Source organism: Apis cerana, linkage group LG10 (genome assembly GCF_029169275.1).
Source record: "Apis cerana isolate GH-2021 linkage group LG10, AcerK_1.0, whole genome shotgun sequence".
NCBI classification, from domain to species: domain Eukaryota; kingdom Metazoa; phylum Arthropoda; class Insecta; order Hymenoptera; family Apidae; genus Apis; species Apis cerana.
The window spans coordinates 806092-822174 of NC_083861.1; the positions used below are offsets into that span (position 1 = coordinate 806092).

At 27.8% G+C, this 16083-nt stretch overlaps 1 protein-coding gene across 4 annotated transcripts in view; it reads right to left on the reverse strand.

Moving 5' to 3' along the window:
- The window catches only part of LOC108003750 (bifunctional heparan sulfate N-deacetylase/N-sulfotransferase), a 395004-nt gene that overhangs the window by 29615 nt on the left and 349306 nt on the right, over positions 1–16083 (reverse strand). The gene's annotated exons all lie outside the window — the stretch shown is intronic.

The window sequence follows — 16083 nt, forward strand, 5'->3', positions numbered from 1 at the left end:
TATACAAAATATATCGAATACATTTATATATTTATACAAAAATTCTGGTATGCACTTCAAAGAATTTATTAAAAAATAATATTTCATTTATAAAAAAGTTTAAGTTTTCTAAATTTTCTTGAAACAAAAATCATAATAATTCCGATAGATAGCAATTTTTCCATCGTTTAGAAATATATCTAATGATTTAATCTTTTCAACGATTCTCCAATATTACGGTAATATTGATGTAAACGGCAAGTTTAAAGTGATATATTATTCATGCACATATCACTCGGATAGATCCATGAATGCCACGTATCGTATTGAAATGGAACTTAACTCGAAGTGATCCGTATTGTGCACATAGCGACATAAGAAGGATTCGTATTCGTTTATTATTAATGAATCTTAACACCTTGATTTTTATCTCATGATATTTCTTAAAACTAATATAATTTATATATGCAAATTTTACATATCTAGATAGAAAAATATCAAAAATATTTTTGTATAATTATAAACTGTTAAAACAAAGAATGTGGCCGCTTGCTAAAAGATATTTTGATTTATTTTGAAAATAATGGCGATTTTGTGTATTAAAGAAGTTTTTTTTTTTTAGATAACGGCAATGAGTTAATCAGTGGTAGTGCGTGATGCGACGTCAGAGTGAAAGGATCATACATCTTATTAAGCATTATATTATTTTTATTTTATATATTTTATATATATATATATATATATATATATATATATATATATATATATATATATTTTTTTTTGCTGCCTTTTTCTTTTCCTTTCTTTACATAAATTTTACTGGTTTGCGAAAAATGATGGCATATATCTGAAGAAACAGATCAACGAATTTCTTTTTATTTAAAAATAAAAAGATTTTTGATATATTCTTCTGTATTGAATCTATAAAAATCGTTCATCATTTTAGATTTATAGGATAAATGAATACAAAATATTTTTTTTCTTTCTATATTTTTACTACATTGAAACAGTAAATATAGAAAGTAATTCTTTTTCAATATTTTTTCAATTTCACCGTACTATCTTTTCCCTTTGAAATCGGGTTTGATTTATCATCATAGAATTTTTTTTTTTTTTGCTCAGATATATCGCTTTGAAGTTATTCCATTTTTAACATATATGAAAAAAACTTATTGAAAAATATTTTATCTTGATGTTTGATGTTGAACTCTTAAAAATAGTTATACATTTTCACTCTATTAATCTTTTACTTGACAAAAATAAATCAGTATATTTTTATAAACTCTCTTCTCGTCTTTCATTAAAAATGAAATAACTTTAAGAATAATAAAATGGAATGAAATATTTGTTTAATCTTATATTTCAGCAAAAAAAAAGAAAAAGTTAAAATGATAATTTAAATTCGATTTCACAGAGGAAGAATAATATTAATGAACAAAAATTATTGAAAAAAAATTACTTAATTCTATTATTTCGTAAATGTTGTAAAAATCGATATTTTATATCCATTGATGATTTATGTTTTGAACTTAGTGTGATAAGTAATATGTCAAAAATTTTTTAATTTTTCAAACAAAAAAAAACTTGTTGATCGGTTTTTTCAAAATCGACGATTTCATTTTCTTTTATCCATTTTTCATATTTTATATGTTATTACGTAAAATCATGTAGTATTTATATAAAATTTGGATAAATTGCATCAACCTGGAAACATTGAAAAATCATAAAATACGCTATCATTTTATTCCAGAGTTTATTTATGTTTTGTGTAAAAAGCAAATAGATGGAAAATAATAATTGTTTAAGAAATTTAAATATTTTTTATTATGGATGATACAATCAATTTTTATGTTATGGATGATACAACCTTGTTGATCATCCTTATTGGGGAGTAAGAATCCAATTACAATGCAGAGCGAAACTCATGGAGGAAATGAATCTGACGCGATGGTTTTTTGAGCTTGATGATGTATTGTCTTATTGTTTCGTGGTTTAAATTTAAAGTGATTATGTAAAATGAGAATTTTTTTTTATCTTTAAATAATCTGTAGAAGTTTCTTTTTTATTTGGAAGTGAAATTTATTTGTTGAAATATGCAAATTTTAATTGAATAATAATATAATCATGATTATTTGAAACTAATAGATAAGAGAATTTGTTAATATTAAGAAATTAATTTTTCTTAATTTGATTATTTTATATTTTAAGAAAAACAATACATTTTTTTTATAATAAAATTAATACAAAAAATAATTTTTACTTTAAAATTAGAAATATTATACTTTTTAAAAAGCTATGAAATCGTACAAATTTAAAAAAATTTTTAATATATAAAAGAATGCAAATAATTTTTTTTAATTAATTTCTATATAATAATTATAGATTACTAATATTATATATTTTTGTCAATTCTATATTTTTACTATTTTTTAATTTTTTTAAGTATTTTTGATTTCACTTCAATAATTGATTACATTTCAATGTTATTATATATATATTAAATAAACGTATTCAATTTCAAATTAAATTTTATTTTTTATAAATAAAGATAATGTGTAGTTCGGATAATGAAATGTTCAGTCGATAGAATTTTCGGATAATAATAAAGATTCTATTGTAAATATATAATGTCATAAATATTGATTTTGAGATTGAGATTCTTTTCAAGATCAACGATCTTATTTCATGATCTATACAAATTTCTTGAAATTCAATTTCCATTGAAAAATATAATAATTAATTATATATATTTTTATTTGTATCAGAAAAAGATGAATAATAAAAACAAATAATAAAATAGAAATAATAAAAAAGAATTTTCATAAAAGAATATATTTGCATTAAAAATAAGAAAGAGAAAAAAAAATTAACTATATCTCAATTGATGAAAGATTAACGAGTGAAATGAACTTTTCATAAATACTCGCATAAAAAAAAATTCTTTGTATCTTTTCTATTCCTATATATGAATGTCTAACAGGTATTATCCTTTTCCAGGAGATTAATCGTGAATAAAAAGCGTGGATTTTTATGAATGTGGCGTGAAACGCTGAAAGTATCCAAACACCAGTCAGATAATCATCTTTAATTATTCCACCGCACGTGTGTGTAATTTTTTCTGAAAACGTCAGACGAATAAAAGAAAGAAGGAAAATGAAGAGAAAAAGAAAAGAGCTATCTGGGAAATATTTCGTTTGTGCTCGTGCTATATCAGGACTCGAAAAAGTTCTCAGGACGAATTGTTGTTTTTTCTTTGGGATAAACAATGAAGGAGAATCCGATAAAGCCACCTCTGCTTATGCTTTCAGCCTTTTCCGTATTTTTCTTTTCTTTTTTTCTGTTTTTTTTTCTTTGTCCTCGCGAGACATGTGAAGTAAAAAATGGAATGGAATCCTCATGGAAGGAAGATTAAAATGGGGATCTAGATCGTACGGCAACGAACAGAAAGAAAAAAACTTGTGGAAGATTTAGAATTTCAGACAAATTTTCCTCCTTTTACGTAGCCACTCTTTTCCTTTAAAATTTATGACTACCGTCAACGATGACATATCAACATCAAGATTCTCCTTTAAAAAATTTCCATTTCAAAAATATAAAATATGTAAAAATGTATATATTTTGTATGCAAAGTATGTGTGAACATCCACACTTTCTAGTTTTAGTTTCAGATTATTCGTTTCTCGTTAGGTAATATTTCAAAACAAATTTTCATTTATTTCTATAAAATTTAACAAACAATTTTGAATATAAAAAAATAATGTCGTTTCATCTTTCTCTATGTATTAAAATCATTTGAATACAATAAAAATATTTCACGAAATAAAAAAAAACATGTACAAAAAAACGGAAAACATCTCAACACATCCACCTATACTTTTCTCCATGACTCCATTCCAAATTTCACTCCATTCCCAACTATTTTTCTTATCCCGGGGAAAGAAACAAAAGTCGCGTGTAACTCTTAACTTCTAACTCTTAAATGGAACCTTCCCACCCAATCGTCAACAATAACGATTCCATCCCTTATATATCCAGCTTTGTCTCTGCAACAACGAACCCTGACTTTCGAAGTTTACCGTTCTTCTCACGTAGTTTGCTATAGCATTGATCGGCCAAGGTCCGTCCAAGAGCTTGGACATTATCGCTCTGTCGATACAACCGAGGTTTGACTTTATCGACGATGATGCAAATCACGTAACGCGATTGCGAGGCCACGTTATGAGGAATGGCTCGAACCGATGACCGGGGACAGCTAATCGATAGACGCGTACTTTCGAACGTGTTCAATCATTGGCAAATTTACATCTTTTTTTTCTTCTTTGATTTTAATCTTCTTCTCTATTCGAATTTTCTTTTCTATTTTTTTCTTCTTCTTATTTCTTTCTTTTTTCATTCACCCATGCTAGAAAGGTAAAAATTTTTTGTGTCTCTATTCATTTTATTCGGAGACACGGTAAATGAAGATAATATATCGAGAAAAATCGAGACGCGTCCAGCGCTCAATCTAGGTACAGAGGTACGGTGCGAGTTAGCTTAACTTCGACGGAAATCGTGAGTCACGTAACTTCTGATGAACCGATTGTTCCATTTGGACGGTTGAATAACTTCGAAGAGAGGAATCTTCGAATTGGGGATCGGAAGTTACCTGAATTATTTAACGGGTCATGTATCGCAGAATTTCGTCGCGAGACGAAAAATACGCGAGATTATTTATATTTGAACGACTATTGTTGTCGTATCGATAATAATATAGTTGATGATTCGTGCAATATTTTTTAAATCTACCAAGATCCTATAATGATCTGCCTATGATTAAAAAGATTTAGCTTGTATGCTTTATGTTATTATGTCGTTACAACAAAATAAATTAGAGAAAAGGAAATGTATGTAAATTCTAACGAATTTTTATGTTAAATTGTAGATTTATGGATTTATGAATAATTTAAGTTCAAAAAATATGTAATACATAAAATTCGTGGAATGAGTTTCTTTTAAAAGGAACATCATGCAATTGAATTTCATAAATTTTTTTGTACAAATTAAATGTCACATAAATGTTACCAAAAGTTAATCTAATCTTGATAGATTAATAAAAAGAAGAAAGAAAAAAAAGAAAAACAGAAATAAATTTATTTTATTATATAGAAAATATTACTTACTGTAATTTATTATATTATAATAAAAATGAGTCACAATAAAAGATTAATGACGAATAATTATCAGAAAAAATAAATTTAAATAAAATAGAATAAATTTAAATAAAAGAAATAGATAAAGTTAATTATATACGTTGTCGAAAGAGATAACGTTATCTTTGAAACACTATTCACGTTTCGCACACATGTTATTAAGTTATGAATATTTAGCCAACTTTACCTTTTTTGGTAACATTTAATTTCGATATATATATATATATAAATCTAATTTTTCTGATTTATCATCATTTGAATTTATGATTTGATTGATTTATCATCATTTGAATAGCATTCCCTTTGAGATTTTTTAAATATATTTAAAATACATAATTGCAAATAATCTAGTTATAGAATATCAAACGTTATATTTCTATTTTAAAATTTGATTAATATGTCTTCATTATTTAAAGATCGACAAAATTACGATAAAAGGATATCTTTTTCCATAATAATTCGTAATTTATTTACGATAATATTTCAGACATTGCTGTTATCCCATGTTCACGCACAAGGCATATAATGTTTTATACGCGCGTTAAACTAATTGCTACGATTAATTTATCATGAAATATGAATTTGTTGTGCATAAGAATGAACATCCGATTTATCGTACGATCGCACATTATTTATTCCGGTCCCGTTCGTGTTTGATTTACGTTCCATTACGACATGTCGACGTTATTTACTTTTATTTCGACTTTAAGAGAAAATAACGTCACACCAATGGAACTTAACTTTGTTCCACGCTAAAAATTCGATCGGTCATTTTTGCCTATTAAATTTGATCCTTTTAATGATATTTTATATACGAATTTCGTCGATATTACATTTCTTTCAAATTGTTTTACCTTTTGATTTTTATCTTTATCTTTATCTTTATTTTAATAGATATTTATTTTGTCATCGTGAGATACAAAAATATAATATAATAGAAAGAACGTTTGCCTTTATTTTTGTTTCACCCGTTTCTACATTTATTAATAGCCGAAAGAATATTCATGTGACGTGAGTTTTCCATATTTTTAATAAATATTATGCTTGAAAGTGGCATTAAACGTTCGATAATATATTCACTGAAACATTCATTTGACTCCCCGAGAAAATTTTAAAACAAAGGATTCTATCAAAATACATCGAACAAGTTTAAAACCTAGCTTAAAATTTCGTACACGTCACCAAAACCAGCACACACTCTTAATCCTTCGAACTTCTAAATTTCGCTCTAATCCAACAAATCCTATTTGATATTAAAAAAAAAAAAAAACATCAAGCCTTCAAATTTCCTTTAAAAAAAATCTAACTATATAAAAAAAGTCCAAGCGTCCAAAGAAAAATTACAATATCTACAAAAGAAAGAAGAATAAAATAATCGATATTTGACGAGAGATTAGAAATTAACGTGAGAATTGATGCTCGAGAATGACGTAGCCGCCATAGGAGTTAATGAGATTCGGTAGCCAGATGAAAAGGCGTTGGGCCGACGTGAAATTAATGGAATTGTCGCACGAGCCATCGAATCGATTCTACTTCATCCTACAAAACGATGACCTGGATTTCCCCGTGAAACTCGTACCGCTCGCGGGACAAGCCGTTTTCCTTCGTCACGCTTCGAACACGGCGATCGATTAGCGAACACTTCGGGACACCCGAAATGGCTCGACGCAACTCGTGCTGGTGCCCTACGTGATTTGCATCCTCCTCGATAAGCGTTAAACAAGCGACGATAACATTGGATCGGTTGTAGAGGGGAGGAGAAGCGACTTGGTCAGTTAATGATGGACTGTGTACCGTGACAAGAGCGTCGTTAACAAGCGGAGATGCTTCATTCAGGATGATGATTGGATCGAGGATTGGTCTGATTCGTTGATGCGATTCCGCCAAGAAGGATAGATACACGCGTGTTTCCGGCAGGATCGATGGATTTTCGAATGGAGTGTTTTGAATGAAAATGCTTTGATAATTATCGAGGTTAAGCAATTTGCGCGATAATTGTCGGCAATGTGGTAATGTCGGGATACATCAAAGAGAAATTTAGAGGGACGGAAAATTGAATATATAATAAAAATATACAAAAATTTATGATAATTTTTATTCTCTTTCTTAGATTAATGACAATTAATTCTATATTGTTATTCGTTGATTGCTGATCTTTAAATAAAGCGGCCTTTTTTTATAATTTAATATTTACAACGTATCTTTTACGATTTCCAATGCATTCTTCGTTATTAAGTAATCTAGATTTATCATTGTCATGATCTTGATCTTGATCCCTAATGATATTAGGGATTATATATTATTATGATTATAAAATTTCTTTTACATCTTCATTAAATAAAATAGAGAGCTAATAAATATGCATGAATACATCCAAAAACGAAGACAAGATCTCCAAGATCTTCTTCTTTAAACCTTTCTTACAAGAAGATCGAAAAGAGAATATCGATGTTTCCATCGAGAGCGTACTGTGTATAAAGCCCATTAAGTCCTATTTACACCATCACAATCCTTTTCGAGAGAGGGAAGATGAATGAACGAATGAATTTCGACGAGACCATATCGTAGAAACGATGATCGACATCGGTTCAGGCATATCTGTAACCGGCCTCTAGATTTCTGAAACGCAGAATTCCGCTTGTTCGCGGAAACGAATGCAACGAAGGGACACCGAGAATTATTCATGAAGGAACATTCCACCATCCCCTTAATACCCATCCCCTCGGAGGGTAAGCGAGTTCCGACATCGGAGACATCGGTTGTTTCGTATGCGATGGCCCACACCCGCTTTTCCCAGGAACATTCGTGTACTCCATTGCTGATATTCAGGGACCAGCAATTTCTCCGTGAATATTTGGGAAATTTATGAAAGGGAGTATCGATTTCGTCCGAATTTTATGCAAATATTTTGCGGGATGATTGTTGCAATTAGGATGGAAGGAATGTTTTGATGAAAGTTAATTTAGTTAATTTTATCATATACGAGTGATGTCTGAGTGTTTCAGAGTTACTTATGCAAATATAGAGGAGGAAATCTACAGAGGAAATTATTATTGGTAATTTGGAATATTTAAAAAACTATAAACGTTATGAATTAATTTGAAAGATTGATAACGGTAAAAGTGAATAATGTGAAAATTTGTGTAAAAATTGTGATATTTAAATTGTTATATTTTCTGATTTAATTTGTAGAAGAATAAAATTTTCATAGTTTTCATCAAGTTTCAATCGTTGAAATCGTAGTTAAAATATGATCAAAAATTTAATTTATTAATTTGCATTTCCAATTTTATGATTTTATGTGAATTTTGCAAATATAAGATGTGACATTGCTAATTCAGAATATTGAAGATGAAGATAATTTAAAATATTCAGTTACGTTATTCAGATTACTAAATGATAAAGGAAAAAGAATGATCAATTAATGAATTCAATTAATGAATTAATTAACCAACTATGTTTAATTCTAAGATTTATTTGTGAAAAATAATTGATTGATTATATCGTAACAATGAAAAGTAAATTTATAGAGATTAAAATCTGAAAATCAATATTTATATAATATTATGATTTTTATATGATTATTATATTGATTAAATTTTAAGAGAGAATAATTTTAATCAATATATATTATATAAACAAAGTGAAAGTAAAATATCGCTATTCCAAATTACCTATATTTTAACGAAAGTTTTATTTAACATATTATTTTTTAATTAAACAAAAATTTCAAATATTTTATATATTCAGAATTTGAAATATAATTTACAGTTTATTAATTTTCCTATAATTTTGCATAATTTTGTTCGTAACTTTTGCATTAATTTCTTATGCGATTTAAAAAAATATTTGAATAATTTTTTTTTAAGTTCTTATTTTCATTGAAAATATTTTGAAACATTTGACTTAATGAATAATTATATATTGAATATTTCAAAACAAAACATCGATCGAATTTATCTTCAGGATATGAAAAATATTTTTGATTTAATTAAAACTAAATAAACTTTTTTTGAAATAAAAAATAAATAATAAAAAAAACATAAAAAGATTGTTTTATAAAATAATATTATTAAATATATTAAAAATTATCTAAATAATATTATATAAAACTATATTTATATGTAATGTAATGCATATGTATATTCTAGATATTGACATCTCTAATAAATCAGATCTTTGAGGGTTAGTGATGCTGCAATTTTTCTACAGAAAAACGAAAATTGATTAATAAAATTAATAAAAAATTACAAAGAATAGTATAGAAAATCAGAAGCTGTGTGAAAGAACTTCTTCGAACTTCCCCAATTCGAACCACAGGAAACAAAGATCATGGACCATGGTAGCTCCCTCTGGGCTTATTATATTCTTCCATAAGGGTTCTTCTTTCGGTCATAATCCAAACTTTCCCTCGCGATCATTCTGTTAACTTCGTTTCCACAATAGATTTACCTTTGTGTCCTCATCATAAACATATATCGCCTAGTGGATTCTGAAAGTATGGAGAGAAACAGAGCTGTAGCGGTGTTTCTCTCTTCTTGATAGCGATATGATTTATTCAGAACTTATCCTTCGATGTAGACTCTTATGAACGCGGTATTTGAACGGACGTGACCAAATAGAATCGAGCGTAGAGTGTTAGTCAGTTCTTGTATTTGAAAATCTATTTTTATCCCTGTTTAAAAGAATTGAAAAAAATGCGATTTTTTTTTTTTAAAGAAAATGTATCTTTTAGGAAAGGTTATACAATATATTTTTGAAATAAATAAATTTCGTTGCTGTCTTTTTTCTTCCTTTTTTTCCCTCCAAAAAGAGAGATTATTTATTTATTTTATTTTAGTATCTCGAACATTTTAATTCCATCGATGAATCGGTAATACGAATTTTTCATCTCTGTTATTGTAATATACAGAATTATGCGATGGTAAATGAGGTGATGAAAATTTTATATTTTTAAAATGAAATATGTATAAAAATTTTTTCATATAAAGCTTAGTTTTCAAGTTTGAGAAAATTTTTTACAAATGAAATTAATTAATTTTTGATTGGATATTAATAAATTATCAATAATTATTCCATATAAGAAAAGAAATAATAAATGTACAAGTTAAAAAAATTGTCATGTAAGTTTTTTGTTTTTGAAAAAATCAAGATTGAACATATAAACATGAATAAATTTAAATATAATTAAATAATAAATTCGATTTTCTTTTAAATTAATTTTTAAATAAAAAAAAAATGTATTCATTTGTATTATTTGTTTATTTTCAGATTCTATTAACAATTTATTGATATACTATAAGAAATTAACTAATTTTATATTTAAAAAAAATATTCAAATTTAACTCAAAAATTTTCCAAGCTTTCCATACAATTTCGTTATTTTTTATTTTTCTTTTTATTTCGAGCTACAATTTCTTTGATTTCATTTGTGTCGTGAATTACGGATTTTTATAATCATTATGTTCTTATATTATTACATTAATTTTTCACTTTTTATCACATTATTATTATTATATCATCTGTGGAATTTTCTCCCCTTGCCCACTAAATTCATTCATCAAATTCACCAAACAAAGATTCCAGGATGATGCTGTTTATATATAACGTTACTTTTGAGAAAATGATATTTGAATTTATATATAAATTAAGATATCCCAATCCAAGTTGACATATATAGACACAGCTACTTCAGAGACATCTAATATCATTCCTAAAGAATTTACGACAAATATACGATTAATTCTTATCATCATTGCGCGATATTGAGATCGGATTAATTCGAGGAATTTGAGAATATCGCAAGGGAGATCTTATTAGCTATTCTCGTACCCCACTGGGAACTCGCGATCCTCCCCATTAAATCGAGAAAGGGATTTTCTGATGGCACGAACTTTACCTTGGGGAGAATCTAATTAGTATTCGTTGTGAACACGTCGAATTTTGATACGACAAATAGATAGTTTCTCTGTAATTATACTCTGACTATTACTGTAACATATCTCATATACTATGAGAGACCCAACTTTTCTATAAATATTTATAATACAATCTATTTATTATTTAACGGTCACAAATACTAGCTTCAACACACGAATATACATCTCAGTCTAAAAAGCATTCGACACATATATACATGCACCTAACAAGCGTTCATCATTACAATACTATTGCGAATGCGAACAGTATCTATTTACATGAAAACATTATTATTAGAAGAATTATTATTAGAATATTAATATTTCGTGATAGATAGTTAAAACAAAATTGATATATAAAAATGTTGATTAAAGCACATTTATTATATTATTAATTGAAATTAGATGAAGATGAAAAGATTAGATGAAAAGAAAGTGAAGTCTCTTTGTTGAATTATTGTATTGCGTTGTATTATTTATAATTTAACTCTTTGCACTTCAGGCCTTTTTCACTCGGCCAAATTGCAGACGATTTTCTGAATTTCTTAGCTAACTTAAAATGATTTCACACGTATTAATATATAAAACTTTTATATTCTAATATTTTATGTATCTTAAATGTATCTTAAATGTAAAGAAAGAAAATTTGTTAAATATTAAAGTCTATATTTTGTGTGATATTTTAATAATAACATAATTATCAAGATGCATCCTCGGTTTGTCAAGTATCAAGTATCACGATAAAATGTCATTTGATATTTTTCATCTTTCTTATTTTATTGAGATCAAATCTTACAATCCCAATAATGTTCTCACATTCACTGTCTATTATTCTTATTTTTCATTCATTCTTCTTATAGTACATCTCTATTTTCGCCACTATTTTCCTTTTCTCTATTATTAATTTCTTAATGAATAGAAATAATTTTATTATTTAATAATGAAAAACTCATCTTAAATTAATATTTCAATAACGTGTTCTCACATTTAGTATCTATTATTTTTATTTATACATTTCTATTTTCATCATTATTTTGCTTCTCTCTATTTCTTATCAATTTCTTGATGAATAAAAATAATTTAATTCATTATTTAATAACGAAAAATCAAACTCATCTTCGCTCGAATTAATTTCATTACATATTCCATGCTTACAAAACTCAAAAACTTTGAAAATAATATTTCTATTCCTACGATTGTCAAACTCGAGCTAACGCGGAAAATGTTCGATCCGCGATCACGGTCTAATTTGAGATAAGAAAATCTAACCATTCGATAGTATATTATTCTATACTTTATAAGATACTTTATAAGATTATAGATAAAGAGTTTAGGAATTTATTCGTGAAACGATATTTTAGAAAAATCAAAGATAAATAAATATTATCTCCGTTCGAATTGCCATATGGATCCAAGTGGTATCTGAGAATCATCATTGAAAAGCAAAGGGTTAATACAAAAACTCAATCGAAATCAATTTTTATGTTTGTTTAACTTTATTTTTTCAAAAGTATATTATATACGTATATATTATTATACGTATATATGTATTAATTGTTTTAAACAATTTTTCGAAATAACAATAAGAACCGAATTTAGAATATGTGATTGATTGTTATAAAAGGATGGGATCAAAATGACTCGTATTACGTTTTTGTTCAGAAATAGAAAAAAGTGCAGTTGTCGAGATTCTCCTTGACGAAGAAAAATCGCATTGGGGTTGAAAAGATTTCTACGAATTCTTATTCGTCGATTTTTCGTTTCGAAACGATTTATTGCGTTACGAACATCAAACGAAAGGAAACTTTTACACTGGGAATAGAATATATGGGAATTTTCGAAAACGTATTCCACTTCCGAAAACATCCCACAATTCTTTCACTCTCAAAAAAACACCCTTCAAAGCAAATATTGCTATTCTATACTACCAATAATTCACGATTTTATCGAAAAAACCAACTTTGGCGAACGCTCGTTTTCTCTTCCTTGCGTTAAAGAGAACAAAAATATCTCTTTTAACAATTTCACGAAGAGAGAGAGAAAAAAAAAATTTCAAACACGCGTCGACAATGTTCCAACAGCGTTACTTTTTGTGTGTGAACACGGATGGAAGGAAAATACGGATGTAGTCGAGCAACGACTTCCTGTCTATCCTCGGACATGCCGGATAATTACACGTGGTAAACGTGCCGGTGAATGGTCAGGGTTGAAACCACCCTCTTGTTCCGGAATGTGATCGCACCAAGACCTTATTATCCCGTTCATACTCCCACTAGCTCGTTCGAGCCTGTGAAGAGGGCTGATTTTCGAGGGTGTGCCATGGGGATTGAATACGTTCCAGTCTGAATGAAAGGGAGAATCGAAGGGTTTCGGAGGAATTCCCGAAGGGTAAGGATTTCAAAGAAGAATCCAGGTGTTTCCGTTTCCTTCTCCGGGTTTAATAGTGGCCTTTCTTGGGCTCCGTGATAGCTCTGCGACCGAGAAAAATTCGGACATTGAGATCTCTTTTGTCAATGCCACGAGATCGAATTCTTTTTATTCAGAATGATTCTATTTCGAATTGACATTTTATCACGATAATTATATTTCTTCGTGGCCGATATATTAGGTGAAAAATTTTTCTTCTTTCTAAAGCATTCTATATAAATTGTGCTATATACACCTATCGATTGACACATTACGAACGAAAATTTAGTTTAAAACAATATTATCATTGTGATTCTTTAATGACGACACTATTTGATAAATCATTTTAATTCGCGTCAAAATGATATCAGAAAATATTTCTATCTTTTTCATCTTTTTCTAATAGAAACTTTATATCTCAAAAAAAATTCAAATATCTAAATCTCTAAATCACTTTTTTTTTTACGATATGTTATTCAAAGTTTTAAATAATCGAATCAAAAACATGCCTCTTTTCTTCATACAAGAAACGATAAATCAAACGTATCGATTGTTCCACATCGTAAACCCGGCAAACTTTCTAGCAACAAAATCGAGTTAAGAAAGAATAAGGGGACGAGCGAACGGGAATCGTCGGGCAGAAGTTATGCAGGAAACTCGCTCGCGTGTCAGCTTTAAATCCAAACACTTTCCAAGCGAAGTATGGGGCAAGATACTTTTCTTTTCATTTCTTTTTTTGAAAAAAAATTCCAGAGATAGCAACGTTCGCTCCGTGTATCGGTTAATATTTCAGTTTCCATCTTTATCTTCTTGCTGCGAAATCGTCCGCAAAAGCGTTGGAAAGAAAGCTGCGATAACGTTGATTTTTGCGAATGCTGTCGGTGAGATCGTTTCTTCGCAATGGGACTGCTCGTAATAAAGCTGGAAGCAAGATCGTGAAATAAGAAGAAGAAGAAGAAGAGGAGGAGGAGGAAGAGGAAGAAGAAAAGGGAGAGAGAAACTGGAGAGAAGGAAATTCGTTCGCATTTACGAGGCCGCTATGTTCTATTTGCGTGGAACTTAATTTCCATCTAACCAGGACTTCTACGAGGAAGTAATTTCTCCGTGTCACCTTAGAATTGAAATATCGCTCTTAAATTAGCGTTAGCTCGAATTATGGCGGTTGTTGTCTCGCCCTAGGAGCAAATTCGCGTCCATGCATTCCGACTGCCGGAACTTGACTTTCTAATTAAGACGTTTACCGGCTCACGGTGTTTAGATTGTATTATAATTTGTGTAAAAGAGATCGTACCGTGTCTCTGTTCGACGAGTATTGTAATACAACAATTGTAATAAAAATTGATACAAGCTGATAATTAGCTAGTTAGAAATATAGATATATAAAAAGTTTCACGAGAAACATATGGAAATATATTATTGATATTTCATTAATATTGTTATCAAACGAGAATTTTTCTTTGTGATAAAGAAAAAATCAAATATTGACTGTTATTCAGGATGTTATTTTTGTTCAACGTTTTTTTTTTTCGAAATAATTAACATTGATGACAAAGGAGAAAGATGTATTATGATCAAACAACATAATGTATTCATATAATTTTTTTGTGATTATATTTTTTTTTAAATTTCAAAGTGATCTTCAATTTTTCAAATGGAATATTATAAATTCTTTTATACAGTGAAAATTATATTTTAAAATAGATTCAATATGTTTCATACAATGATCTTCAAATCATGAATGAAACAAATAATTTAATCATTTCATAATACTATTAATTTGTCATTGAAAAATTCATCAATTTGTCTTATTAAGAATGAAATTACATATAAAATAATAATTTTTCTTCCAATTATAGATAATGTATGCATATATTTATAGAAAGCCAAATGTAAACAAATATTATTATAAGTAAAATTTTTGAAACTAATATTTGAAAGGTAATACTTAAAATTATGAATCTTTGTTAATAAAATAAATTAATGGATAAAATATTATGAAATTATTTGTCTCATTTCTGGTCTTGCATAATCTTGCATATCTTACATAATCATTGAATTTGTCTTAAAATATGATTTTATATGATATAAAACAATTTATACTATTTCATTTAAAAATTTTGAAAGTTAGCTTGAAATCCTTAAAAAGAATTTTTAAAAATATAAGAATTATTACCTTATTTATAAAAAATACAATTTTTTTATATATTAACCATTTTCGAGAAGAAGTTTCTCACAATAATAATGTGAATCTCGTATATTTTTTCAAGATAAGCTTTGTTTTTAATAGAATTCATTCTATCATAATTTTCATCTATCGATGAATGTTTCAAAAATGGAAATTTTCGAAAATTCTCTTTTTTTTTCCATATTTATTTGTTTAGCAAAAATCACTATCAGTATTCCTATTTCGAGCCATTTTTGTCCTAGATTCTCATTCGGAAGAAATGAGTGCATATTTCTATTGTTCGATGGAGCAGCATCGTTTTTCAATATATTTTATTACTTCTATTTATCAATTATATCTGAAACAAAGGAGACACAGAGGATTCGACCGAAAATTTAGTTTTACGATAGGCGAAATGAAATCGGTG